Source organism: Bos taurus, chromosome 25 (assembly GCF_002263795.3).
Source record: "Bos taurus isolate L1 Dominette 01449 registration number 42190680 breed Hereford chromosome 25, ARS-UCD2.0, whole genome shotgun sequence".
NCBI classification, from domain to species: domain Eukaryota; kingdom Metazoa; phylum Chordata; class Mammalia; order Artiodactyla; family Bovidae; genus Bos; species Bos taurus.
In genome coordinates, this window is record NC_037352.1 from 13601625 (window position 1) to 13629239 (window position 27615).

The 27615-nt window shown below is 42.3% G+C and overlaps 1 non-coding gene and 1 pseudogene across 1 annotated transcript; one reads left to right on the forward strand and one right to left on the reverse strand.

The window, feature by feature from the left end:
- Positions 1-1941: 1941 nt before the first annotated feature.
- On the forward strand, positions 1942-2048 carry LOC112444365 (U6 spliceosomal RNA). The gene has a single exon (XR_003032695.1). It is a non-coding gene; the product is annotated as a U6 spliceosomal RNA (small nuclear RNA).
- Positions 2049-11401: 9353 nt separating this feature from the next.
- On the reverse strand, positions 11402-12403 carry LOC784822 (vacuolar-sorting protein SNF8-like; annotated as a pseudogene).
- Positions 12404-27615: the final 15212 nt, after the last annotated feature.

Here is a 27615-nt window from a genome sequence, read left to right on the forward strand (position 1 = left end):
GTCACCTGATGGGCGCCCGACCCCAGGGAGAATCCGGCCCGGGCTTAGGGGAGAATTACGGACGAAAGGCGTTCAGCGCGCGTCGGGTCGCGGAGTCCCTAGGTGCTCGGTTGCTGTTATCATTACCTGCGAGCCCCTCCCTTCCCGGAGCTCACCTGGGCGTCCGACGGGAGGAGACGTAGGGGAAAGGGAGGGACTGGAAGGATCTTAAAAACTTTAGATGTCCCTAAAGCTTGGCCTCCCTGTCCTTGTCCCTTGTCCCTGCAATCCACTACCCACCGCCAGTCGGAAACGGAGGGGAGCCGACTTGCTCAAGGTCACAGAGTGGCTTCTGGTAAAAAAAAAAAAAAAAAAAAAAGACCGAGGAACAGCGGTGGCAACGGGGAGCCAGGCTGCAGCTGCGTCTCAGCAAACCCCCCACCCCAGCTCCCTCCCGTCCTCAGGCTCTTCTCGGGTGGAGGGCATCAAGTCCTCCAAGAGGCCTCGCGAGGCTGAAAGAGGTACACAGTAGGTGCTCCGTGTCGAAAATAGATGGCACACATCTGTTCCCCTTTGTTCCCGGTGATAGCCCTACCCAATTAGTCATGACTGGTTCTGAGGGGGGAACCCCTCCCCAAGCCCTCCGAAAAATAGTGGCAACTAAGCCCTCCGAAAAATAGTGGCAACTAAGGTGACGTCGCGTATCACCTGCTAAGTGTACTAAGGACTTCGGGTGCACGATTTTACTTCAGAGCCCTGATGTTCTCATTTCCCCAAGAAGAAAGTGAAGCTCAGAGAAGCCAAGAACCAAGAAGTTGGGGAGCCCAGGTTCACATTTATTTCTACATGGTGCCAAACCCCTGTCTGCCTCCTTCGAGGAAAACCTGAGCCTCCGGGCATCCACCTGCCATACTCTGAGGTCACTCTCCCCTTGCTTTGAGGAGTGAGCTTCTCAAAGCAAAACCAGTCTCTCCTCTTGAACACCCAGCATTGGCCTGCTTGGCATAAAACAGGTATCCAGTTAAGGCTTGTCCAAACAGATTATGGGTTTCAGACTCTACAAAACATGGGATAAAAAACATTTTCTTTCTTCTGAAGGTCTTCATGGGCAATGGGGAATGAAATATCCCACATAAATTTAGGGAAAAAGACTTCTGCTTTCAAGGAGCTTCACAATCAATATGCATGGAGGAAAACTCATTTATATTGTTAAAAGTGTTAGTTGCTCAGTCATGTCCAACTCTTTCCTATCATATGGACTGTAGCTCAATAGGCTCCTCTGTCCATGGGACTTCCCAGGCAAGAGTACTGGAGTGGGTTGCCTCCTCCAGGAATCTTCCGGACTCAGGAATCGAACCTGGGTCTCCTGCATTGCAGGCAGGTTCTTTACCGTCTGTGCTAGGTCCATTATAATTAAGAATTTAGGGAATCTGCTTTCAATATTGGAACTTTTGCACCTCAGACTCTACTGCTTTAACTGGTTATCCTCAATATCTGCAATATTTGCAAAACAATTTGTTTCCAATTATGTTAAATAACTGGAGTTTCGAGACCATCACCAAATATGTGAGTGAGTGTATGTTGCTCAGTCCAATCTGACTCTTTGCGACTCTTTATTCTCTGGGTCAGAATACTGGAGTAGGTAACTTTTCCCTTCTCCAGGGGATCTTCCCGACCCAGGGATCAAACCCAGGTCTCCCACATTGCAGACAGATTCTTTACCAGCTGAGCTTCAAGGGAAGTCCCATCACCAAATATACTAAAGATCTACTCTGTCCTTAATATATTTAAAGTAACTCAAATTAAAAGATGCTTACTCCTTGGAAGAAAAGCTATGACCAACTTAGACAGCATACTAAAAACTAGAGACATTACTTTGCCAACAAAGGTCCATCTAGTCAAAGCTATGGTTTTTCCAATAGTCATGTATGGGTGTGAGAGTTGGACTATAAAGAAAGCTGAATGCTCGCTTCGGCAGCACATATACTAAAATTGGAACGATACAGAGAAGATTAGCATGGCCCTTGCGCAAGGATGACACGCAAATTCGTGAAGCGTTCCATATTTTTTAAAATTGACAAAACATTAGCCAGACTCATCAAGAAACAAAGGGAGAAAAATCAAATCAATAAAATTAGAAATGAAAATGGAGAGATCACAACAGACAACACAGAAATACAAAGGATCATAAGAGACTACTATCAACAATTATATGCCAATAAAATGGACAACGTGGAAGAAATGGACAAATTCTTAGAAAAGTACAACTTTCCAAAACTGGACCAGGAAGAAATAGAAAATCTTAACAGACTCATCACAAGCACGGAAATTGAAACTGTAATCAAAAATCTTCCAGCAAACAAAAGTCCAGGTCCAGATGGCTTCACAGCTGAATTCTACCAAAAATTTAGAGAAGAGCTAACACCTATCCTGCTCAAACTCTTCCAGAAAATTGCAGAGGAAGGTAAACTTCCAAACTCATTCTATGAGGCCACCATCACCCTAATACCAAAACCTGACAAAGATCCCACAAAAAAAGAAAACTACAGGCCAATATCACTGATGAACATAGATGCAAAAATCCTTAACAAAATTCTAGCAATCAGAATCCAACAACACATTAAAAAGATCATACACCATGACCAAGTGGGCTTTATCCCAGGGATGCAAGGATTCTTCAATATCCGCAAATCAATCAATGTAATACACCACATAAACAAATTGAAAAATAAAAACCATATGATTATCTCAATAGATGCAGAGAAAGCCTTTGACAAGATTCAACATCTATTTATGATAAAAAAAACTCTCCAGAAAGCAGGAATAGAAGGAACATACCTCAACATAATAAAAGCTATATATGACAAACCCACAGCAAACATTATCCTCAATGGTGAAAGCCTTTCCTCTAAAGTCAGGAACAAGACAGGGTGCCCACTTTCACCATTACTATTCAACATAGTTTTGGAAGTTTTGGCCACAGCAATCAGAGCAGAAAAAGAAATAAAAGGAATCCAAATTGGAAAAGAAGAAGTAAAACTCTCACTATTTGCAGATGACATGATCCTCTACATAGAAAACCCTAAAGACTCCACCAGAAAATTACTAGAACTAATCAGTGACTATAGTAAAGTTGCAGGATATAAAATCAACACACAGAAATCCCTTGCATTCCTATACACTAATAATGAGAAAACAGAAAGAGAAATTAAGGAAACAATTCCATTCACCATTGCAACGGAAAGAATAAAATACTTAGGAATATATCTACCTAAAGAAACTAAAGACCTATATATGGAAAACTATAAAACACTGGTGAAAGAAATCAAAGAGGACACTAATAGATGGAGAAATATACCATGTTCATGGATTGGAAGAATCAATATAGTGAAAATGAGTATACTACCCAAAGCAATTTATAGATTCAATGCAATCCCTATCAAGCTACCAACGGTATTCTTCACAGAGCTAGAACAAATAATTTCACAATTTGTATGGAAATACAAAAAACCTCGAATAGCCAAAGCTATCTTGAGAAAGAAGAATGGAACTGGAAGAATCAACCTACCTGACTTCAGGCTCTATTACAAAGCCACAGTTATCAAGACAGTATGGTAATGGCACAAAGACAGAAATATAGATCAATGGAACAAAATAGAAAGCCCAGAGATAAATGCACACACATACGGACACCTTATCTTTGACAAAGGAGGCAAAAATATACAATGGATTAAAGACAATCTCTTTAACAAGTGGTGCTGGGAAATCTGGTCAACCACTTGTAAAAGAATGAAACTAGAACACTTTCTAACACCATACACAAAAATAAACTCAAAATGGATTAAAGATTTAAACGTAAGACCAGAAACTATAAAACTCCTAGAGGAGAACATAGGCAAAACACTCTCTGACATGCATCATAGCAGGATTTTCTATGACCCACCTCCCAGAATATTGGAAATAAAAGCAAAAATAAATAAATGGGACCTAATTAAACTTACAAGCTTCTGCACATCAAAGGAAACTATTAGCAAGGTGGAAAGGCAGCCTTCAGAATGGGAGAAAATAATAGCAAATGAAGCAACTGACAAACAACTAATCTCAAAAATATACAAGCAACTCCTACAGCTCAACTCCAGAAAAATAAATGACCCAATCAAAAAATGGGCCAATGAACTAAATAGACATTTCTCCAAAGAAGACATACAGATGGCTAACAAACACATGAAAAGATGTTCAACATCACTCATTATCAGAGAAATGCAAATCAAAACCACTATGAGGTACCATTTCACACCAGTCAGAATGGCTGCAATCCAAAAGTCTACAAGCAATAAATGCTGGAGAGGGTGTGGAGAAAAGGGAACCCTCTTACACTGTTGGTGGGAATGCAAACTAGTACAGCCACTACGGAGAACAGTGTGGAGATTCCTTAAAAAACTGGAAATAGAACTGCCTTATGATCCAGCAATCCCACTGCTGGGCATACACACTGAGGAAACCAGAAGGGAAAGAGACACGTGTACCCCAATGTTCATCGCAGCACTGTTTATAATAGCCAGGACATGGAAGCAACCTAGATGTCTATCAGCAGATGAATGGATAAGAAAGCTATGGTACATATACACAATGGAGTATTACTCAGCAATTAAAAACAATACATTTGAATCAGTTCTAATGAGGTGGATGAAACTGGAGCTTATTATACAGAGTGAAGTAAGCCAGAAAGAAAAACACCAATACAGTATACTAACGCATATATATGGAATTTAGAAAGATGGTAATAATAACCCCGTGTACGAGACAGCAAAAGAGACACTGATGTATAGAACAGTCTTATGCACTCTGTTGGAGAGGGAGAGGGTGGGAAGATTTGGGAGAATGGCATTGAAACATGTATAATGTCATGTATGAAACGAGTTGCCAGTCCAGGTTCGATGCATGATACTGGATGCTTGGGGCTGGTGCACTGGGACAACCCAGAGGGATGGTATGGGGAGGGAGGAGGGAGGAGGGTTTAGGATGGGGAACACATGTATACCTGTGGTGGATTCATTTCGATATTTGGCAAAACTAATACAATTTTGTAAAGTTTAAAAATAAAATAAAATTTAAAAAAAAAAAGAAAGAAAGCTGAGCACCGAAGAATTGATGCTTTTGAACTGTGGTGTTGGAGAAGACTCTTGAGAGTCCCTTGGATTGCAAGGAGATCCAACCAGTCCATCCTAAAGGAAATCAGTCCTGAATATTCATTGGAAGGACTGATGCTGAAGCTGAAACTCCAATACTTTGGCCACCTGATGCAAAGAACTGACTCATTTGAAAAGACCCTGATGCTGGGAAATATTGAAGGAGGGAAGAGAAGGGGACGACAGAGGATGAGACAGTTGGATGGCATCACCAACTTGATGGACCAGAGTTTGATTAAGCTCCAGGAGTTGGTGATGGACAGGAAAGCCTGGTGTGCTGCAGTCCGCGGGGTTGCAAAGAGTCAGACTCAACTGAGCAACTGAACTGAAATTACAAGTCTGGTCCAGAGGTGCCTCCACTGAACATGCTGAGTGAGAGGGAATATGCCACAACGTGAATGGAGCCAAATCATCTCATTTCCTAAGGGTGAGTTAAGCACATTAATTAACTGTGATCTAGAGTTGGCCTCGGGCTTCCCTGGTGGCTCACTGCTAAGCAGGAGACAAGGTTCGATCCTGGGTCAGGAAGATCCCCTGGAGAAGGAAATGGCAACCCACTGCAGTATTCTTGCCTGGGAAATCCCATGAGGGAGGAGCCTGGTGGGCTACAGTCCATGGTGTTGCAAAGAGTTGGTCACGATTTAGCAACTAAACAACAGAGTTGGTCTCAGTCTAATCTTCAGGTTTCATCCTGGTCTATTGACAAAAAATTGCTACAAATGTTTGATGAATAAAATAATTTCTTTAGGTGATGTAAGTGAGTGCTCTTCTATTAGAAGATAAAATGGAGGTATAGCTCAGGGGAAGAGAATTTGACTGCAGAAGATAAAATAACTTTGTACATACAGGGGAGTGTGTGAATCTGTGTACATGCTCCAACTCGTGAGACCACAAATAATAGAACAGTGAATCCTGATACAGATGAGTACATCCTTTGACCCAGAAACCCATTTCTAGGAATAACACTAAGAAAATAAATTTCTCAGACAAGATTTATACACAAAATGGATCCTTAACAACAAAAATCTAGAAATGGCATAAATATACAACAATTAAAACATTATAAGATTTTCATACATGTTCATTATAATAGTGTTTTGAAGAATATTTGATGGCCATTTTAAAATACTTTAAAAAGCAGGCATTGGCAGTGTAATCCTATCTTTATCATTACACATCACACAACAGACAGAGAGCCATATATAAACGTGTGTGTGTGCTAACTCGCTTCAGTCATTCCTGACTCTGTGCAACCCCATGGACTGTAGCCCACCAGACACCTCCGTCCATGGGGATTTTCCAGGCAAGAATTACTGGAGTGGGTTGCCATCCTATCCTCTAGGGGATCTTCCCGATTTAGGGAGCGAACCCATGTATCCTGTGGCTCCTGCATTGCAGGCTGATTCTTTACTGCTGAGCCACAGGGGAAGCCCAATATATAAACATATCTGATGCATGTTGACTTCCCTGGTGACTCCATGGAGCTTCCTCCGGAACAAACAGAAGAATGAAGAAGAAAATTTGGAAGAATGAATGAAACGTATCAAAATGGTTACTTGTAATCTTCTGCTGGTGGAACTGCATGATTCTTACTTTTATATCTTGGAGAAGGAAATGGTAACCCACTCCAGTATTCTTGCCTGGAGAATCCCATAGACAGAGGAGCCTGGCAGGCTACAGTCCATGGGGTCGCAAGAGTCGGACATGACTTAGTGCACTGTCTCACCTACTTTTATATCTGTATCTTTGTTTTCCAAATTTCTATAACAGCTTCAACTTTTGTGATTCAGAGAAAAAATTAAAACAAAACAAGATTAATAAACTTTGATTCAAGAAAGCTTGTCTATTGAAAAGTTATCTTGATATCATTCAGAAAACTCAAAGCCACAGATATAAGAATAAAGATACCCATCAGTTTTGGGTTTCTGTTTTGTGGTTTTTGAAAAACTTTGTATGCCTGTTGTTACCATGGGCTATGGGGAGGAAAAAGAGAGGAGTTGTTGTTTAATGAGTATAGTTAAATATATGCATGTACCTCTTGATTCAGGAATCCCATTCTAAGAACCTATCACAAAAATATACTGGGGAAAAAATGAAATGGCGTATGTTCAAGGCTGGGCTTTATGGATGGCTTAGTGGGTAAAGAATCTGCCTGCAATGTAAGGGACACCGGAGACTCAAGTTCCATCCCTGGGTTGGGAAGATCCCCTGGAGGAGGAAATGCAACATACTCCAGTAATCTTGCCTGGAAAATTCCATGGACAGAGGAACTTGGTGGGCTACAGTCCATGAGGTCGCAAAGAATTGGACATGACTGAGCAGATGGCACCCTCATTTTAAACTTTTGTTGCAGGAAGAGGGACCCCTTTCAGTACCCAAGAGTGGGCTCTTGTCTAACATTCGGAAGTGAATTGTCTGAGGAGACACTCATGCTGACAAAGCAAGAGACTTTATTGGGAAGGGGTGCCCAGGTGGAGAGCAGGATAGGGGAACCCAGGAGAACTGTTCTGCCATGTGGCTCACAGTCTTAGGTTTTATGTTGATGGGATTAGTTTCTGGGTTGTCTTTGGCCAAGTCTTTGTTTTGACTCAGGGTCCTTCCTGGTGGTGCAGACATTGCCCAGCCAAGATGGATGCCAGCAAGAAGGATTTTGGGAGATGGTAGGACACGTGGTCTTCTCTGAGCACCAAAGAATTGATGCTTTTGAACTGTGGTGTTGGAGAAGACTCTTGAGAGTCCCTTGGACTATAAGGAGATCCAACTGTTGCAGGAAGAGGGACCCCTTCCAGGGCCCAAAACTGGGCTCTTGTCTAACACTCGGAAATGAATTGTCTGAGGAGACACATGTGCTAACAAAGCAAGAGATTTTATTGGGAAAGGGCACCCGGGTGGAGAGCAGTAGGGTAAGGGAACCCAGGAGAACTGCTCTGCCGCGTGGCTCGCAGTCTCGGGTTTTATGGTGATGGGATTCATTTCCAGGTGGTCTTTGGCCAATCATTCTAATTCAGAGTCTTTCCTGGTGGCACACACATCGCTCACCCAAGATGGATGCTAGTGAGAGGGATTCTGGGAAGTGGACGGACACGCAGTGTCTCCTTTAGACCTTTCCCGAACTCTTCCGGTTGGTGGTGGCTTATTAGTTCCGTATTCCTTATCAGGATCTCCTGTCATAAAACAACTCATGCAAATAGTTACTATGGTGCCTGGCCAGGGTGGGCGGTTTCAATCAGTGTGCTTCCCCTAACACAACCAGTCCATCCTAAAGGAGATCAGTCCCAGGTGTTCATTGGAGGGACTGATGTTGAAGCTGAAACTCCAATACTTTGGCCACCTCATGCAGAGAGCTGACTCATTTGAAAAGACCCTGATGCTGGGAAAGATTGAGGGCCAGAGGAGAAGGGGACAACAGAGGATGAGATGGTTGGATGGCATCACTGACACAATGGACATGGGTTTGGGTGGACTCCAGGAGTTGGTGATGGACAGGGAGACCTGGCGTGCTGTGGTTCATGGGGTCGCAAAGAGCCAGACATGACTGAGCAACTGAACTGAACTGAAACTCTTCCAGTTGGTGGAGCCTTGTTAGTTCTGTGTTCTTTAGCAAGATCTTCTGTTGTAAAATAACTCATGCAAATGGTTACTATGGTGCCTGGCTATGGTGGGCAGTCAGTCAGTGTGTTTCACCTAAGAACTCCCCCTGAGAGACTTCATACTCCACCTTGGGGTGGAGGTCTCTTTCTTCTGTAACTTCTTGCTGCTGTGCATGGGTGTAGTCCTGCCTAGCAGAGCAGAAGTCTCTCTCTACCTAATCTAAATCTAGATATGAAAGAAAGACAAGAAAGTGAAAGTCACTTTGTCATATCCAACTCTTTGCGACCAGAATTCTCTAGACCAGAATACTGGAGTGGGTAGCCTTTCCCTTCTCCAGGGGACCTTCCCAACCCAGGGACCAAACCCAGGTCTCCCACATTGCAGACAGATTCTTTTCCAATTGAGCTGGGTCTGAAACCAGCCTTCACCCTTCTAATAACAGCCATTTTGCGTGAAACCCTGAAATAGGCAGGGGCCAAACAGGGCCCAGGGAAGGAAGGCACAATCTGGGGTGAGGGCTGCAGCGTGTGTGACTTTGTTCTGATTGGTTGGTGTGAGGCAACAGGGCGGTGCTCCAGGAATCTTGCGCTCAGCCTGAAGTTACCATCCTCCACCTGGGTGGGGCTCCAGTTCTGCCAAAGAACTCAAAGATATTGTTATGCATATTCCTTGAGTAGGAAACAGGACCCTGCCCTAAGGCTGTACCACCACTTGTCTGTCCAGTTCAGTTCAGTCCGACTCTTTCCAACCCCATGGACGCCATGCCTCCCTGTCCATCATCAACTCCCAGAGTTTACGCAAACTCACTTGACTGTTCCTCTCCTGTTTTTGTGTCCCATCCCTTCCCTGATCAGCAACTATTTGAATCTACCCTTGGAACTCAGGGAATGTCAAAGAAGCTGAATGAAGTGTGTATCCTACAAACAAGAACAGAAGACACAGAAAGACCCCAAAACCCCATAGACTCCTGCTCACTTTAATTCAGGGAACTGGGCAACTATGGCTCCGATAACTTCCTGTTGAAATGGGGCATAGTGCTGCCTCAGTTTGAAGAATGGACACTGAACTGGAAGTATTTCTGAGTACCAAGTCCTGGACCTGAGTCTTTATGATTAAAACCTCAATCCCTCGGTCTGTCATTTTTGGGCAACAGACCCAAGTAGAAGTAGTTGGAAGTGACAACTGGAATCTAAATAGACAAAATAAATCTCATTTGTTTTCAGAAGAATAAGCCTGAAACTGACTCTGGATGTATAGTCAAGTAGCCAGTTGTCTGGCTTTATAAAAAGTAAGATTGCAGTTACTAGCTGCCGGCAGACATTGTTTTGAGAACGTCTGGTGGCATCCAAGTCTGACACAACTCAGAAAACTCAAGTTCTTAGCAATGCAAGGACTAGTCTAAAATTACACCCATAGTGTCACCTGGTTATTTCCTTGGATGTCTGAACCATAGCTACTCATAGGCAGGGATGAGTAGGTACAAACTCGTTATTGTTCAGCAACCCAGTCATGTCTGACTCTTTGCGACCCCGTGGACTGCAGCATGCCAGGCCTGCCTGTGCCTCACCATCTCCCAAAGTTTGCCCAAGTTCATCTCCATTGCATCAGTGATGCCATCCAAACATCTCATCCTCTGATGCCTTCTTCTCCTTCTGCCCTCAGTCTTTCCCAGCATCAGGGACTTTTCCAATGAGTCAGCTGTTCACATCAGATAACCAAAATACTGGATACAAACTACTATATGTAAAACAGATAAACAAGGTCCCACTGTATAGCATAGGGAACTATATTCACTATCATTTATCTTACTACAATATCAATTATCTTGTAGTGAGCTATATTGGAAAAAATCTGAAAATTATATCGACATTGATCGTATATATTTATCTGAATCACTTTGCTATACCTCAGAAACTAATGCAACATTGTGGATCAACTATACTTCAATTTTTAACAAAGAGAAGAAAAATTAACTTGGTATGATGATACGTCATAAGTAGTGAAACTGAGTAAATGAGATAAGAGCTTCTAAGATGAATTCTTTAGAAATAATGCTTTAGATGTGTATATTTTTAAAAGTTGGAGGGGGCACATCTCAGGGCATGTGAGATCTTAGTTCTTAGATTGAACCCTCACCCCCTGCAGTGAAAGTATCTTAACCACTGGACCATCAGGGAAGTCCTTCTGTTCTTTTTTTTTTCCTGATGGGTTAGGGAGTGTTTTTCATTTTCTATACTTTCTTATTTTTGGCTGTGCAAGGTCTCCATTGCTACCTGGGCTTTTCTCCAGTTACAATGAGCAGGGGCTACTCTTTGTTGTGGGGTGTGGCCTTCTCTTTGTGGGGGCTCCACTCGTTGGGGAGCACAGACTCAAGGCACGTGGGCTTCAATAGCTGTGGCTCCCAGGTCTTAGAGCGTGGGCTCATTTGTGAGTTGCAGTGCACAGGCTTTGTTGCTCTGAAGCATGTAGGATCTTCCCAGACCAGGGATCGAACCTGTGTCTCCTCCTTTGGAAGTACGGACTCTTAACCAATAGACTGTCAGGGATGTTCTTTTTGAAAACAAAGTCGTCCAGGTTTTATTCACCACCAACTCCTCTCTCTTCTCCCTGCCCACTGCTGTGCCCCCCTTGAGCATTCCCAGTCAAGGGTGGGCTTCTCTGGTCAGCTCAGCTGTACTCTCCTGGGAGTCTAGAGGTCAGAGAGGAGACCTGGCACCCAGTGGTAGGTCTCCTCTGGAGCCCAGCAGATCCAGCCAAGCCAGCTCTTCCTTCAGCAGGTGTTGCAGCACTTGCCTTGCTCGCTCCATCTCCCATTTAAGACTGGCTTTGATAGGGGCTTCAGCGGTAAAGAATTCTCCTGCCAGTGCAGGAGACATAGGTTCGATTCCTGGTCTGGGAAGATCCCACATGCTGTGGAGCAACTAAGCCCCTGTGCACCACAACTACTGAGTCTGGGAGCCGCAACAAGAGAAGCCACTGCCGTGAAGCCCACACACCACTCTGCAACTGGAGCGTGGCTCCTGCAGCAACAAAGACGAGCATAGCCGAAAACAAATAAATAATTTAAAAATAAAAGACGGACTTTGATATCACTGACATTCACAGAGCCATTTTCCCTGCCACCTGCAGCACCACAGCATGATCCATATTTAACTCAGAGGGACAGACCAAAGGAGGTAAGTGCCGCCCCCAGGGATAACGTCAAAGCCAGTGCCGAGTGCCTTCAGTGTCTTGATGGCCCCAATCAGGTCATCTTGGCTGACATCCTGGGTGAATGTGACCTTTCCTTTTAACACCTGTTGATGTCATGTAGTCACTCCAGAGTTATCAGGTCTCCATTCTGTTGCTTCAGGGCCAGGCACACGTGAATAATCTAGACACCCAGCTTGTAATAGACGTCTCCCACGCCTAGCATCTCAGACCAAAATCCTTTCCCAGAGGCCAAAGAATCCACCCCAATAGTAGCACACGTGTCCTGGAACTGCATCTGGGACACAGGATTCTTCCAGATCCCCTGCTTGGGCTTGCTGACATATTCTTTCAGGTTGGTCTTGTACACATCCAACTGCTTGGACATCCATCTCAGCCAAGACAGTCACTCACTCCCTATACTTGGCCGTGCAAGCTTCTTGGGGATGACATCAGTTCCCAACCCACAGCAGTGCATCCCTTCCCTGGCCCATAGCCACCCCGCTGCCAGAAAACTGGATCCACTTCAACTCTGAAATTATTTCCTATTATATATTGAATGGATAAAAGTCCCAGTGTGTAGCGCAGGGAACTATACTCAATATCCTGCCATAAGCCATAATGGAAATAAAAAGAAATATATATGTATATAATGCACACACACACACACACACACACACACACAATGGAGTCAATTTTCTATACAGCAGAAATTAATACAACATCGTAAGTCAAGTATGTTGTTTTTAGTTGCTCAGTTGGATCTGACTTATGCAACCCCGTGGATTGTAGCCCACCAGGCTCCTCTGTCCATGAGATTTCCCAGGCAAGAATACTGGCGTGAGTTGCTATTTCCTTCCCCAGGGGATCTCTGACCCAGGGATTGAAACCAGGTCTCCTGCATTACAGGTGTCTCCTGTATTGCAGGTGGATTCTTTACCAATTGAATCAACTGTTGTTCAGTTCGCTAAGTCATTGAGATCCTCATGGACTGAAGCATGCCAAGCTTCACTGTCTTTCACTATCTCCTGGAGTTTGTTCAGATTCATGTCCATTGAGTCAGTGATGCCATCCAACCATCTCATCCTCTTCTCTGCCTTCAATCTTTCCCAGCATCAGGATCTTTTCCAATGAGTTGGCTCTTTGAATCAGGTGGCCAAAGTATTGGAGCTTCAGCTTCAGCATCAGTCCTTCCAATGAATATTCAGGGTTAATTTCCTTTAAGATTGACTGGTTTGATCTCCTTGTAGTCCAGGGGACTCTCAAGAGTCTTCTCCAGTACCAGAGTTTGAAAGCATAAACTCTTTGGTGCTCAGCCTTCTTTATGGTCCTGCTTTTACATCTGTACATGACTACTGGAAAAACCATAGCTTTGATTATACAGAACTTTGTTGACAAAGCTATGTCTCTGCTTTTTAATACACCATCTAGGTTTGTCATAGCTTTTCTTCGAAGGAGCAAGCATCTTTTAATTTCATGGAATTTGGAGCCCCCAAAATAAAATCTGTCAGTTTCCATTTTTCCCCCATCTGTATGCCATGAAATGATGGGACTGGGTGTCATGTTCTTAGTTTTTTGAATGTTGAGTTTTTAGCAAGCTTTTTCACTCTCCTCTTTCACTCTTATCAAGAGGTAGTTTAATTCCTCTTTGTTTTCTGCCATTAGGGTGATATTATCTGCATATCTGAGGTTGTTGATATTTCTCCTGGTAAAGTTGATTCCAGCTTGTGTTTCATCCAGCCCAGCATTTCACATGATGTACTGTGCATATAAGTTAAATAAGCAGGGTGACAAAATTCAGCCTTGACATACTCCTTTCCCAAATTTCAAACAGTCTGTTGTTTCAAGTTTGGTTCTAACTGTTGCTTCTTGACCTGCATACAGGTTTCTCAGGAAGCATGTCAGGTGGTCTGGTATTCCCATCTCTTTAAGAATTTTTCAGAGTTTTTTGTGATCCACACAGTCAAAGGCTTTAGTGTAATCAATGAAGCAGAAGTAGATGTTTTCCTGGAATCCTCTTGCATTTTCTATAACCCAACAGATATTGGCAATTTGATTTCTGGTTCCTCTGCCTTTTCTAAGTCCAGCTTGAACATCTGGAAGTTCTTGGTTCATGTGCTGCTGAAGCCTAGCTTAAAGGATTTTGAGCATTACCTTGCTCACATCTGAAATGAGTGCATATGTACAGTAGTTTGAACATTCTTTGGCATTGCCCTTCTTTGAGACTGGAATGAAAACTGACCTTTTCCAATCCTGTGGCCATTGCTGAATTTTCCAAATTTGCTGGCATACTGAGTGCAGCACTTTAACAGTATCATCTTTTAAGATTTGAAATAGCTCAGTTGGAATTCTATCACCTCCTCTAGCTTTGCTCGTAGTGATGCTTCCTAAGGCCCATTTGACTTCATGCTCCAGGATGTCTGGCTCTAGGTGAGTGACCACACCATAATGGTTATCCAGGTCATTAAGACCTTTTTTGTACAGTTTTTCTATGTATTCCTGCCACCCCTTCTTAATTTCTTCTGCTTCTGTTAGGTCTTTGCTGTTTCTGTCTTTATTTTGCCCATCTTTGCATGAAATGTTCCCTTGATATCCCTAATTCTCTTGAGATCTTTAATCTTTCCCATTCCATTGTTTTCCTCTATTTCTTTGCCTTGTTCACTTAAGAAGGTTTATCTCTCCTTGCTATTCTTTGGAATTCAGTTGAGTATATCTTTCCTTTTATCTTTTGCCTTTAGCTTCTTTTCTTTTCTCAGCTATTTTTAAGGCCTCCTCAAACAACCATTTTGCCTTTTCTCATTTCTTTTTCTTTGGGATGGTTTTGGTCACTGCCTCATGTACAAGGTCATGAACCTCCATCCATAGTTCTTCAGGCACTCTGTCTATCAGATCTATTTGTCACTTCCTTCGAATCTATGTGTCACCTCCACCATATAATCATAAGGGATTTGATTTAGGTCATACCTCAATGGCCTAGTGGTTTTCCCTATTTTCTTCAATTTAAGTCTGAATTTGGCTCATGAAGAGCTCATGATCTAAACCACAGTCAGCTCCTGGTCTTGTTTTTTGCTGACTGTATAGAGCTTCTCCATCTTTGGCTGAAAAGAATATTATCAATCTGATTTCAGTATTGACCATCTGGTGATGTCTACAACTAGTGCGTTTTCTTGGCAAAACTCTATTAGCCTTTGCCCTGCTTCATTTTGTACTCCAAGGCCAAACTTGCCTGTTACTCCAGGTATCTCTTAACTTCCTACTTTTGCATCCCAATCTCCTAAGAATGAAATGACATCTTTTTTTTTTTTTTGCATTAGTTCTAGAAGGTCTTGTAGGTCTCCATCAGTTCAGTTCAGTCCAGTCACTCAGTCCTGTCCAACTCTTTGCGACCCCATGGATTGCAGCACGCCAGGCCTCCCTGTCCATCACCAACTCCCGGAGTTCACTCAAACTCAAGTCCATCGAGTCGGTGATGCCATCCAGCCATCTCATCCTCTGTTGTCCCCTTCTCCTCCTGCCCCCAATCCCTCCCAGCATCAGGGTCTTTTCCAATGAGTCAACTCTTCGCATGAGGTGGCCAAAGTATTGGAGTTTCAGCTTCAACATCAATCCTTCCAATGAACACCCAGGACTGATCTCCTTTAGGATGGACTGGTTGGATCTCCTTGCAGTCCAAGGGACTCTCAAGCATCTTCTCCAACACCACAGTTCAAAAGCATCAATTCTTCGGTGCTCAGCTTTCTTCACAGTCCAACTCTCACATCCGTACACGACCACTGGAAAAACCATAGCCTTGACCAGACGGACCTTTGTTGGCAAAGTAATGTCTCTGCTTTTGAATATGCTATCTAGGTTGGTCGTAACTTTCCTTCCAAGGTGTAAGCGTCTTTTAATTTCATGGCTGCAATCACCATCTGCAGTGATTTTGGAGCCCAAAAAAATATAGTCTGACACTGTCTCCACTGTTTCCCCATCTATTTCCCATGAAGTGATAGGACTAGATGCCATGATCTTCGTTTTCTGAATGGTGAGCTTTAAGCCAACTTTTTCACTCTCTTCTTTTACCTTCATCAAGAGGCTTTTGAGTTCCTCTTCACTTTCTGCCATAAGGGTGGTGTCATCTGCATATCTGAGGTTATTGATATTTCTCCCAGCAATCTTGATTCCAGCTTGTGCTTCTTCCAGCCCAGCGTTTCTCATGATGTACTCTGCATATAAGTTAAGTAAGCAGGGTGACAATATACAGCCTTGACGTACTCCTTTTCCTATTTCAAACCAGTCTGTTGTTCTGTGTCCAGTTCTAACTGTTGCTTCCTGACCTGCATACAAATTTCTCAAGAGGCAGGTCAGGTGGTCTGGTATTCCCATCTCTTTCAGAATTTTCCACAGTTTATTGTGATCCACACAGTCAAAGGCTTTGGCATAGTCCATAAAGCAGAAGTAGATGTTTTTCTGGAACTCTCTTGCTCTCTTGATGATCCAGCAGATGTTGGCAATTTGATCTCTGATTCTTCATAGAACTGTTCAAATTCAGCTTTTTCAGCATTAGTGGTTGGGGTATAAACTTGGATTACTGTGATACTGAATGGTTTTCCTTAGAAACAAACAGAGACCATTCTGTCATTTTTGAGACTGCACCAAAGTACTGCATTTTGGACTCTTGTGTTGACTATGAGGGCTACTCTATTGCTTCTCAGGGATTCTTGCCTACAGTAGTTTATATAATGGTCATCTGAATTTAATTTGCCCATTCCCATACACTTTAGTTCACTGATTGCTAAAATGTTGATGTTCACTCTTGCCATCTCCTATTTGACCGTATCCGATTTACCTTGATTCATGGACCTGATATTCTAAGTTGCTATGCAACATTCTAAGTTCCTATGCCTTACAAATAGCTGTGAAAAGAAAAGAAGCGAAAAGCAAAGGAGAAAAGGAAAGATATAAGCATCTGAATGCAGAGTTCCAAAGAATAGCAAGAAGAGATAAGAAAGCCTTCTTCAGCAATCAATGCAAAGAAATAGAGGAAAACAACAGAATGGGAAAGACTAGAGATCACTTCAAGAAAATTCGAGATATCAAGAGAACATTTCATGCAAAGATGGGCTCGATAAAGGACAGAAATGGTATGGACCCAACAGAAGCAGAAGATATTAAGAAGAGGTGGCAAGAATACACAGAAGAACTGTACAAAAAAGATCTTCATGACCCAGATAATCACGATGGTGTGATCACTCACCTAGAGCCAGACATCCTGGAATGTGAAGTCAAGTGGGCCTTGGGAAGCATCACTACGAACAAAGCTAGTGGAGGTGATGGAATTCCAGTGGAGCTATTTCAAATCCTGAAAGATGATGCTATGAAAGTGCTGCACTCAATATGCCAGCAAATTTGGAAAAGTCAGCCGTGGCCACAGGACTGGAAAAGGTCAGATTTTATTCCATTCCCAAAGAAAGGCAATGCCAAAGAATGCTCAAACTACCACACAATTGCACTCATCTCACACGCTAGTAAAGTAATGCTCAAAATTCTCCAAGCCTGGCTTCAGCAATACGTGAACCATGAACTTCCAGATGTTCAAGCTCGTTTTAGAAAGGGCAGAGGAACCAGAGGCCAAATTGCCAACATCTGCTGGATCATCAAGAGAGCAAGAGAGTTCCAGAAAAACATCTACTTCTGCTTTATGGACTATGCCAAAGCCTTTGACTGTGTGGATCACAATAAACTGTGGAAAATTCTGAAAGAGATGGGAATACCAGACCACCTGACCTGCCTCTTGAGAAATTTGTATGCAGGTCAGGAAGCAACAGTTAGAACTGGACACAGAACAACAGACTGGTTTGAAATAGGAAAAGGAGTACGTCAAGGCTGTATATTGTCACCCTGCTTACTTAACTTATATGCAGAGTACATCATGAGAAACCCTGGGCTGGAAGAAGCACAAGCTGGAATCAAGATTGCTGGGAGAAATATCAATAACCTCAGATATGCAGATGACACCACCCTTATGGCAGAAAGTGAAGAGGAACTCAAAAGCCTCTTGATGAAGGTGAAAGAGGAGAGTGAAAAAGTTGGCTTAAAGCTCAACATTCAGAAAACGAAGATCATGGCATCTGGTCCATCATGGGAAGCAGATGGGGAAACAGTGGAGACAGTATCGGACTTTATTTTTTTGGGCTCCAAAATCACTGCAGATGGTGATTGCAGCCATGAAATTAAAAGACGCTTACTCCTTGGAAGGAAAGTTATGACCAACCTAGATAGCATATTCAAAAGCAGAGACATTACTTTGCCAACAAAGGTTCATCTAGTCAAGGCTGTGGTTTTTCCAGCGGTCATGTATGGATGTGAGAGTTGGACTGTGAAGAAAGCTGAGCACTGAAGAATTGATGCTTTTGAACTGTGGTGTTGGAGAAGATGCTTTAGAGTCCCTTGGACTGCAAGGAGATCCAACCAGTCCATTCTGAAGGAGATCAGCCCTGGGGTTTCTTTAGAAGGAATGATGCTAAAGCTGAAACTCCAATACTTTGGCCACCTCATGCGAAGAGTTGACTCACTGGAAAAGACCCTGATGCTGGGAGGGATCGGGGGCAGGAGGAGAAGGGGACGACAGAGGATGAGATGGCTGGATGGCATCACTGACTCGATGGACGTGAGTCTGAGTGAACTCCGGGAGTTGGTGATGGACAGGGAGGCCTGGCGTGCTGCAATTCATGGGGTTGCAAAGAGTGGGACACGACTGAGCGGCTGAGCTGAACTGAATGAACTGATGCAACATTGTTGTTTAAGGCACCAGACTTAACTTTCACAACCAGACACATCCACAACTGGGTGTCATTTCCACTTTGGCTCCGTCTCTTCATTCTTTCTGAAATTATTTCTCCATTCTTCCCCAAGAAGCTATCGGGCACCTTCCAACTGGGGAGTTCATCTTTAAATGTCATATATTTTTGCCTTTTCATATTGTTCATGGGGTTCTCAAAGCAAAAATACTGAAGTGGTTTGCCATTGCCTTCTCTAGTGGACCGCATTATGTCAGAACTCTCCACCATGACCCGTCCATCTTGGGTGGCCCTGCACAGTCTGGCTCATGCTTTCATTGAGTTACACAAGGCTATGATCAATGAGATCATTTTGGTTAGTTTTCTGTGATTGTGTTTTTTGTTCTGAAGGCCATGAGACTGAAGTTCTTGCTTCTCCTGTCTGCCCTCTGATGGATGATGCTTGTGTCAGCTTCCTGATGGGAGGGACTGGCTATTGGGAAAACTGGGTCTTGCTCTGGTGGGCAGGGCCATCCTCAGTAAAACTTTAATCCAATTTTCTGTTGATGGGTGAAGCTGTGCTCCCTCTTTGTTAGTTGTTTGGTCTGAGGTGACACAGTCCTGGAGTCTGCACTCTCTATGGTAGGGCTATAGCCTCTATTGTAGGGCTAATGGCAACCTCCTCCAAGAGGACGTATGCCAACATGCCACACCTCCCAAGACTGCTGCTGCTAATGCCCCTGATCCCTCGGCAGGCCACTGTTGAGCCTTACCTCCATAGGAACCCCCCAAATACTCACAGGCAGGTCTGGTTCAGTCTCTTGTGGGGTCACTGCTCCTTTCCCCTGGTCCTGGTGTCCACAAGGTTTTGTTTGTGTCTCCAAGTGCCTCTGTTTCCTCCAGTCCTCTGGAATTTCTGAAATCAAACCCTGCTGACTCAACTATAAAACAATACTTTTTTAAAAAAAGTATATGAAAAAGATTGTAGGTATATGTGTAACTGAATCTCATTGTTATACAGAAGAAATTAACACAACATAATCAATTTTATTTCAATAACATAAATTTTAAAATAAACATTTCAAACATTGAGGAGAAAAGCAAACTTTTTTTCTAATATTAAGTTCTCTAAAAAGTGACTCAGGCTTCTCAGGTGGCTCAGTGGTAAAGAATCCACCTGCCAAATAGATGACGTGGGTTCAATCCCTGGATCAGGAAGATCCCCTGGAGAAGGAAATGGCAACCTACTCCAGTATGCTTGCCTGGGAAATCCCATGGACAGAGGAGCCTGGCGGGCTACAATCCATGGGGTCCTAAAGAGTTGGACATTACTGACTGACTAAACAACAACAACAGTGAGTCACACGGACCTTTGTTTTAAAAGTAATACAGAAAATGCTAAAGTCTCATTAAAACAAACTGATTTCTAACCACCCCCCCCCCAAAGCAATAGTTTCTCCAGATTTTGTAAGTGAAAACTTTAGACTTAAGTCTATCTCTTTAAGTGTTAGTTGCTCAGTAGTTTCTGACTCTTTGCAACCCCATATATAGCCCACCGGGCTCCTCTGTCCATGGAATTCTCCAGGCAAGAATACTGGAGTAGGTAGACATTTCCTTCTCCTGGGGACCTTTGCATCCAGGGATTGAACCCAAGTCTCCTGCACTGCAGAAGGATTCTTTACCATCTGAGCCATTTTAGAGTTTTGCTAAATTAAGGTAATGATGGAAAAGTCATTGACTATCCAGATCATTTCAAATAAGATATAAAATGCTAAAGCATTCATTGCTGAACAAGCATAAGTTTACCTACTTTGTCTTCTTATGAAGAAAAAATTAAAGATGTTGGGTTTATTAGATACATACCTTATACCATATTAAGAAAAAAAAATTATGCTATGAGAAAATGCACATTTCAGGAGGTTATAGAATATGTTCATAAGTTTTCCAGTCAGGACATGTTGGTATGACAAACAGTTCACAATTGCTTACTCTTTTTTTTTTAATTGAAGTATACTTATTTACTTAAAAAAATTTTAATGCTTACTTCTTAGTTTTCACTAGAAAATAAAAGTTTATTTATTTACGAGTTGAGAATTCTAATTAATATATGTAATTAAAAATTACTAAAGAAGACATCTTTGAATGCAAGGGAAGAGAAAGCATAAGGAACAGAAATGCATTTTCTTAAGGAAAAGAAAGTAATTTGGCCCTAAAGGTGGTTACTTCTAAATGGGAAAGAAAATAAGGAACAAATTAATATGAATATAGAAAGTTATAGTATACAAAAGGTTAAAAAGAATCTTTAGAAAGGAATTCTATGTGTGGTCAGGACTGTCCAAGATTAGAATGAATTTAATCAAGTAAACAAATTTTAATATTAAAGGCAAGATAGTGAAAAACCTGAACTTCTTTTCTCAGTTAGGAGAACCAATTTTTTTTTTAATATCAAGTTACTTTTGATAACAGATTGTAAGCTTTTTAGAAAATCTTTTAAGGACTTTATTTTAACTTTCTGTGTTTGCTTTGAAATCTTTTATTGTCACTTTTATAAAGTGAATAACTATTGTCTCACTTCCTTCATGGCTCAGACAGTAAAGCAATTGCCTACAATGCAGGAGACCTGGGTTTGATCCCTGGGTTGGGAAGATCCCCTGGAGGAGGGCATTGGAACCCACTCCAGTATTCTTGCCACAAAGAGTTGGCAAAGGGACTGAGAACCCCCAGGGAATTTGACTATGAAGGCCAGTGGGACTTGATTAAAGAACTTCCACAGGACCGGGGAAACAGACTCTTGGAGGGCACAAACAAAACCCTGTGCACACCAAGACTTAGGAGAAAGGAGCAGTGACCCCAGAAGAGACTGAGCCAGACTTGACTGTGAGTGTCTGGGAGTCTCCGGTGGAGGTGTGGGTCAATAGTGGCCTGCCATGGGGTCCAGGGACTGACTACAACAGTCCTGGGAGCTGCGGCATGCTGGCATAAATCCTTCTGAAGGAAGTCACCATTACTCCTACCATAGTTTGGCCTCAGGTGAAACTACAGGGAGGAAACACAGCACCCCACCCTCCACAAGCAGGAAATTGGATTAAAGATTTACTGAGCATGGACTTGCTTACCAGAGCAAGACCCAGTTTTCCCCACAGCCAATCCCTCCCATCAAGAAGCTTGTCCAAGCCTCTTATCCTCATCCATGAGAGGGCAGACAGAATGAAAACCACAGTCACAGGAAACTAACCAAACTGATCATGTGGATCACAACCTGGTCTAACTCAATGAAACTATGAGCCATGCTGTGTAGGGCCACCCAAGATGGACGGGCCATGGTGGAGAGTTCTGACAAAACGTGGTCCACTGGAGAAGGCAATGGCAAAGCAGCATGAGAACCCCATGAACAATATGAGCAGGGAAAAAGATATAAAAGTGAAAGATGAACTCCCCACAGTAGGTGCCCAATATGCTACTGGAGACGAGTGTAGAAATAGCTCCAGAAAGAATGAAGAGGCTGAGTCAAAGCGGAAAAAACACCCAGTTGTGGATGTGTCTGGTTGTGAAAGTAAAGTCCGATGCTGTAAAGAATATTGCATAGGGACCTAGAATAATAGGTCCATGAATCAAGGTAAATTGAACAGGAGATGGCAAGAGTGAACATCAACATTTTAGAAATCCGTGAACTAAAATGGATGAGAATGGGCGAATTTTACTCAGGCAACCATTATATCTACTACTGTGGGCAAGAATCCCTTAGTAGAAATGGAGTAGCCCTCATAGTCAAAAAAAAGAGAGACCAAAATGCAGTACTTGGGGGCAATCTCAAAAACAACAGAATGATTTCTGTTTGTTTCCAAGGCAAACCATTCAACATGGCAGTAATCCAAGTCTATGCCCCAACCACTAATGCTGAAGAAGCTGAAGTTGAATGGTTCTGTGAAGACCTACAAAACCTTCTAGAAATAACAGCAAAAAAAAAAAAAAAAAAAGATGTGCTTTTCATCACAGGGGAATGGAATGCAAAAGTAGAAAGTCAGGAGAAAAGTTTGGCCTTGGAGTACAAAATGAAGCAGGGCAAAAGGCTAACAGAGTTTTGCCAAAAGAACACACTGGTCATAGCAAACACCCTCTTCTAACAACACAAGAGACTACTCTACACATGAACATTACCAGATGGTCAATACCGAAATCAGATTGATTATATTCTTTGCAGCCAAAGATGGAAAAGCTCTATATAGTCAGCAAAAACATGACGTGGAGCTGACTGTGGCTCAGATCATGAACTCCTTATGAGGAACTCCAAATTCAGGCATAAATTGAAGAAAATAGGGGAAACCACTAGGCCACTGAAGTATGACCTAAATCAAATCCCTTACAATTATGCAGTCTAGGTGACGAATAGATTCAAGGGATTAGACCTGATAGACAGAGAGTCTGAAGAACTATGGATGGAGGTTCATGACTTTGTAGAGGAGGCAGTGATCAAAACCATCCCAAAGAAAAAGAAATGTAAAAAGGCAAAATGATTGCCTGAGGAGGTCTTACACATAGCTGAGAAAAGAAGCGAAAGGCAAAGAAGAAGAGGAAAGAGTTACCCATCTGAATGCAGAGTTCCAAAGAATAACAAGGAAAGATAAGAAAGCCTTCCTAAGTGAATAATGCAGAGAAATGGAGGAAAACAATAGAATGGGAAAGACTAGAGATCTCTTCAAGAAAATTAGAGATACCGAGGGAACATTTCATGCAAAGATGGGCACAATAAAGGACAGAGATGATATGGACCTAATAGAAGCAGAAGATATTTTAAAAAGGTGGCAAGAATACACAGAAGAACTATACAAAAAAAAAAAAAAAAAAGATCTTCATGGCTCAGATAACCATGATGGTGTGATCACTCGCCTAGAGCTGGACATCATGGAGTGTGAAGTCAAGTGGGCCCTAAGAAGCATCACTATGAAGAAAGCTAGAGGACATGATGGAATTCCAGCTGAGCTTTTAAAATCCTAAAAAGTGATGCTGTTAAGGTGCTGCACTCAGTATACCAGCAAATTTGGAAAATTCAGCAGTGGTCACAGGACTGGAAAAGGTCAGTTTTCATTCCAATCCCAAAGAAAGGTCATGCCAAAGAATGTTCAAACAATTGCACTCATTTCATATACTAGCAAAGTAATGCTCAAAATACTCCAAGCTAGGCTTCAACAGTACATGAACCAAGAACTCCCAGATGTTCAAGCTGGATTTAGAAAAGGCAGAGGAACTAGAGAGCAAATTTTGAGTATCTGTTTGATCCTAGAAAAATCAAGACAATTCCAGGAAAACATTTATTTCTGCTTCATTGACTAATCTAAAGCCTTTGGCTGTGTGGATCACAACAAACTGTGGAAAATTCTTCAAGAGATGGGAATATCAGACCACCTTACCTACCTCCTGAGAAATCTGTATGCAGGTCAAGAAGCAACAGTTAGAACTGGATATGGAACAATGGACTGTTTCCAAATTGGGAAAGGAGTATGTCAAGGCTGGTATTGTCACCCTGCTTGGTTAATATATATGCAGGGTACATCATGAGAAATGCTGGCCTAGATGAAGCACAAGCTGGAATCAAGATTACTGGTAGAAATATCAACAACCTCAGATATGCAGATGATGCCACCCTCATGTTTGAAAGCGAAGAGAAACTAACGAACCTCTTGATGAAGGTGAAAGAGGAGAGTGGAAAAGCTGGCTTAAAATTCAGCATTCAAAAATGGAAGATCATGGCATCCAGTCCCATCACTTCATGGCAAATAGCTAGGGAAACAATGGAAACATTAACAAACTTTATTTCCTTGGGCTCCAAAATCACTGCAGATGGTGACTGCAGCTATGAAATTAAAAGATGCTTGCTCCTTGGGAGAAAAGCTATGATAAACCTAGACTGTATATTAAAAAGCAGAGACATTACTTTGCCAACAAAGGTCTGTAGAGTCAAAGCTATGGTTTTTCCAGTAGTCATGTATGGATGTGAGAGTTGGACCATAAAGAAGGCTGAGCACTGAAGAATTGATGCCTTTGAACAGTGGTGTTGGAGAAGACTCTTGAGAATCCCTTGGACTGCAAGGAGATCAAACCAGTCAATCCTAAAGGAAATCAAACCTGAATATTCATTGGAAGGACTAATGCTGAAGCTGAAGCTCCAATACTTTGGCCACTTGATGAGAGGAGCCTACTCATTAGAAAAGATCCTGACGCTGGGAAAGATTGAAGGTGGGATAAGGAGATGACAGAGGATGAGATGGTTGGATGGCATCACCAACTCAATGGACATGAGTTTGAGCGAACTCCAGAAGATGGTGAAGGACAGGGAGGCTTGGTGTGCTGCAGTCTATGGTGTCACAAAGAGTCGAACATGACTGAGCAACTGAACAACAACAAAACTATTGTCTCACAGTGACCTATGATCCTTTTTGACCAAATGTCTTGAAATTTTTAATATTTTTGACAAATTTCCCAAGAGTCAAAATCTTTTGTTTTTTAATTTATTTTTAATTGGAGAATAATTGCTTGACAATGTTGTGTTGGTTTCTGCCACACAACAATGTGGATCAGCTATAAGCATACATATAACCCCTCCCTTTTATAACCCCCTCCCCCCATCCCACCCTTTTAGGTTGTCACAGAGAGCCAGGCTGAGCTCCCTGTGTTATGCAGCAACTTCCCACTAGCTATCCATTTTACAGGCTTACCTGGTAGCTCAAATGGTAAAGAATCTGCCTAATGTCTATGTGTCAATGCCACTCTCTCAATTCGTTCCACCCTCTCCTTGCCACACCAACAGTCACACTTACCTGAAGTTCTTTTGACCTCTAGCTAGCTTTGAGATGCTTCAGAGTGTCCCTATGGCATCCCAGAGACAAAGATTAAGCTAATTAGGATGATTAAGTATGTTAAATTACACGGGAAACATTATCAAGTGGTTGGAGATAAACCTTACTGTGTGGGTAAATGTGATTAATATAGATGTTCTAGAAATTATATAAAACTTCTAAGACTTGAATATGTCCTGGTAGAATTTTTGCAGTCATAATTCTTGTTATTATCTTAAAATGTTGTACGTCACCACAGTAACCAAGTCTATTTGCCAATTGCATTGTAATCAGCTGTATAACCATGGCTTTTAAAGTCTTATTATTTATAGGTAGTTATTGCTGTACTCTGATGCTTTTGCAGAAATGTCGTTCATCTCCAGGAAGATTCATAGAAAGGAGTTTTTTATATGTACACAGTTTACTGAAAACTTTCAGGTCATACTGCTGAACTGGGTAAGAAATTAAAGAATTCTAATGGAAACCCTAAGGGATTAAATGGTTAACAGACGACCACAACAAGGATTAGTCATGTGGGGCTGAGGGCTCTGATGAATGTGGTTATAGTTTTTGTCTGCAATATTACTGATTTAATGTGTGTTTTCTATTAGGAAAGCTTTCTCAAGTTAATCACGGCTCATAGTAACGTGGTAATCTATACCTTTGTAAGAGCCATTGAAACATTTCTCTTTTTTCTCTACCAGATCCTTCCAGAATTTTGAAACTTTTACTGAGTATTCTTATTTTATGGAAATATAGTTATTTTTGTACGTTCAGTAAGAATGTGTTCTCCTTAAAACAGTACGGAATTGTGAACATTGGTCATATTACCATGGCTTTGACTGGAATGGCATATTTGAGAATATGCATAGAATCAAAGGACTTGGTCAGTACGGTAGAGAATTTGTCTGCAATGCAGGAGACCCTGGTTTGATCCCTAGGTGGGGAAGATCCCTTGGAGAAGGGAATGGCAACCCACGTCAGTTTTCTTGCCTGGAGAATCCCATGGACAGAGGGGCCTGGCCGGTCACAGTCCATGGGATTGCAAAGAGTCAGACACAGCAACTGAGCAACTAAACAGTACTACTGTAGAGTTCGGTATAACCAGACAGGGCTTCCCTGTTGATCCAGTGGCTAAGTCCATGCTCCCAATGTAGGGGGCCTAGATTCAATTCCTGATCAGGGAACTAAATCCCACATACTTCAACTAAGAGTTCGCTTGCAGCAACTAAAGATCTCACATGCCACAACGAAGACTGAAGATCCTGCGTGCTGCAAACAAGACCCGGCACAGCCAAATAAATAAGGAAATATCATTAACAAATACGACCAGGCAGTTTTATGGAGCTAATGTGGATTTTATGAAACCATAAAGTTCTTGGAAAAACAACCCAGTAGCGTCTGTCTACAATGTGGGAGACCTGGGTTCAATCCCTGGGTCGGGAAGTTCCCTGGAGAAGGAAATGGCAACCCACTCCAGTACTCTTGCCTAGACAATCTCATGGACGGAGGAGCCTAGTGTCCATGGGGTCGCAAAGAGTCGGACATGACTGAGCAACTTCACTTTCACTTTCACCCTGCTGAAAGGATTCCCAGCAGTCTTACCAGGTAAATACAGAAGGCCACCTCCTGGTAGATGCAGGAATCTCAGGATACTTTCTTTGGGACTTGGAAAGAGGAATTCACCCAAATCAATAGATATCACAGGTGGAATCTGATGGTAAGACCTTGGCATGGCTTTCCTAGCCTTGAGAGGCCTTTTTTAAAAAATTGAAGTATAGTTGATTTACAATGTTCTGTTAATTTCAGGCATAGAGCAAAATGATTCTGTTATACATTTTTTTTTTCAGATTCTTTTCTCTTATAGGTCATTAAAAAATACTGAGTAAAATTCCCTGTGCTATACAGTAGGTTTTTGGTGGTTATCTATTTTAAATATAAGTAGTGTGCTTACGTTAATTCCAATCTCCTAATTTGTCTCACCCCCTACCCATTCCCCTTTCATAACCATAAGTTTGTTTATTTATGTCTGTGGGTTTGTTTCTGTTTTGTACAGAAGTTCATTTGCATAATTTT